This window comes from Ambystoma mexicanum, chromosome 4q (genome assembly GCF_040938575.1).
Source record: "Ambystoma mexicanum isolate Mex_15411 chromosome 4q, UKY_AmexF1_1, whole genome shotgun sequence".
NCBI classification, from domain to species: domain Eukaryota; kingdom Metazoa; phylum Chordata; class Amphibia; order Caudata; family Ambystomatidae; genus Ambystoma; species Ambystoma mexicanum.
Window position 1 is genome coordinate 527,661,495 of NC_090928.1, and position 2,500 is coordinate 527,663,994.

At 39.6% G+C, this 2,500-nt stretch overlaps 1 non-coding gene across 1 annotated transcript; it reads right to left on the reverse strand.

The window, feature by feature from the left end:
* Positions 1-623: 623 nt before the first annotated feature.
* TRNAK-CUU (transfer RNA lysine (anticodon CUU)) lies at positions 624-696 on the reverse strand. The gene has a single exon. It is a non-coding gene; the product is annotated as a tRNA-Lys (tRNA).
* Positions 697-2,500: the final 1,804 nt, after the last annotated feature.

A 2,500-nucleotide genomic window follows, 5' to 3' on the forward strand; every position in this document is an offset into this window, starting at 1 on the left:
ACTGAGCTAGCCGGGCTCCTTTGGATGCCTATAGTTTTCTTCCCTATCCCTGCACTGCCGTTTTCCACAGATAGGATGCTGTGTAATCATAGGCTCTGGTGGAGTTTGGAAAGAAAATACACATCAGCCAGAGGCAGAAATAGTCTAAGAAAGTATCAAACGCAATTACCAGTCAATATCAGAACGCATTGAAGAATATCAGGAAATAGCCGATTAAACCTGTGTGGAAAAAAGTCTTATTTGTGTTTTCTCCACTTTATTTTATAGTAAGATGATACATACTTTTTCTTTTACAGTGAATACATTAAGGTGTGGTATTGCCCCATTACACATCATCCAGACATGCATTCATATATTGCATGTTAACAATCAAAATATTGCAAATATTGTAAAGAGACTTTCAATTTCTATTTTTTTGGTCAAAAAGCACTAAAATTTTAGTTGTTTTCGCCCAACGTGGGGCTCGAACCCACGACCCTGAGATTAAGAGTCTCATGTGCTACCGACTGAGCAAGCCGGACTCCTTTGGATGCCCATAGTTTTCTTCCCTATCCCTGCACTGCCGTTTTCCACAGATAGGATGTATTTTTTTGGTCAAAAAGCACTACAATTTTAGTTGTTTTCGCCCAACGTGGGGCTCGAACCCACGACCCTGAGATTAAGAGTCTCATGCTCTACCGACTGAGCTAGCCGGGCTCCTTTGGATGCCTATAGTTTTCTTCCCTATCCCTGCACTGCCATTTTCCACAGATAGGATGCTGTGTAATCATAGGCTCTGGTGGAGTTTGGAAAGAAAATACACATCAGCCAGAGGCAGAAATAGTCTAAGAAAGTATCAAACACAATTACCAGTCAATATCAGAACGCATTGAAGAATATCAGGAAATAGCCGATTAAACCTGTGTGGAAAAAAGTCTTATTTGTGATTTCTCCACTTTATTTTATAGTAAGATGATACATACTTTTTCTTTTACAGTGAATACATTAAGGTGTGGTATTGCCCCATTACACATCATCCAGACATGCATTCATATATTGCATGTTAACAATGAAAATATTGCAAAGAGACTTTCAATTTCTATTTTTTTGGTCAAAAAGCACTACAATTTTAGTTGTTTTCGCCCAACGTGGTGCTCGAGCCCACGACCCTGAGATTAAGAGTCTCATGCTCTACCGACTGAGCTAGCCGGGCACCTTTGGATGCCTATAGTTTTCTTCCCTATCCCTGCACTGCCGCTTTCCACAGATAGGATGCTGTGTAATCATAGGCTCTGGTGGAGTTTGGAAAGAAAATACACATCAGCCAGAGGCAGAAATAGTCTAAGAAAGTATCAAACACAATTACCAGTCAATATCAGAACGCATTGAAGAATATCAGGAAATAGCCGATTAAACCTGTGTGGAAAAAAGTCTTATTTGTGATTTCTCCACTTTATTTTATAGTAAGATGATACATACTTTTTCTTTTACAGTGAATACATTAAGGTGTGGTATTGCCCCATTACACATCATCCAGACATGCATTCATATATTGCATGTTAACAATCAAAATATTGCAAATATTGTAAAGAGACTTTCAATTTCTATTTTTTTGGTCAAAAAGCACTAACATTTTAGTTGTTTTCACCCAACGTGGGGCTCGAACCCACAACCCTGAGATTAAGAGTCTCATGCGCTACCGACTGAGCAAGCCGGGCTCCTTTGGATGCCCATAGTTTTCTTCCCTATCCCTGCACTTCCGTTTTCCACAGATAGGATGTATTTTTTTGGTCAAAAATCACTACAATTTTAGTTGTTTTCGCCCAACGTGGGGCTCGAACCCACGACCCTGAGATTAAGAGTCTCATGCTCTACTGACTGAGCTAGCCGGGCTCCTTTGGATGCCTCTAGTTTTCTTCCCTATCCCTGCACTGCCGTTTTCCACAGATAGGATGCTGTGTAATCATAGGCTCTGGTGGAGTTTGGAAAGAAAATACACATCAGCCAGAGGCAGAAATAGTCTAAGAAAGTATCAAACACAATTACCAGTCAATATCGGAACGCATTGAAGAATATCAGGAAATAGCCGATTAAACCTGTGTGGAAAAAAGTCTTATTTGTGTTTTCTCCACTTTATTTTATAGTAAGATGATACATACTTTTTCTTTTACAGTGAATTCATTAAGGTGTGGTATTGCCCCATTACACATCATCCAGACATGCATTCATATATTGCATGTTAACAATCAAAATATTGCAAATATTGTAAAGAGACTTTCAATTTCTATTTTTTTGGTCAAAAAGCACTAAAATTTTAGTTGTTTTCGCCCAACGTTTTCTTCCCTATCCCTGCACTGCCGCTTTCCACAGATAAGATGTATTTTTTTGGTCAAAAAGCACTACAATTTTAGTTGTTTTCACCCAACGTGGGGCTCGAACCCACGACCCTGAGATTAAGAGTCTCATGCTCTACCGACTGAGCTAGCCGGGCTCCTTTGGATACCTATAGTTTTCTTCCCTA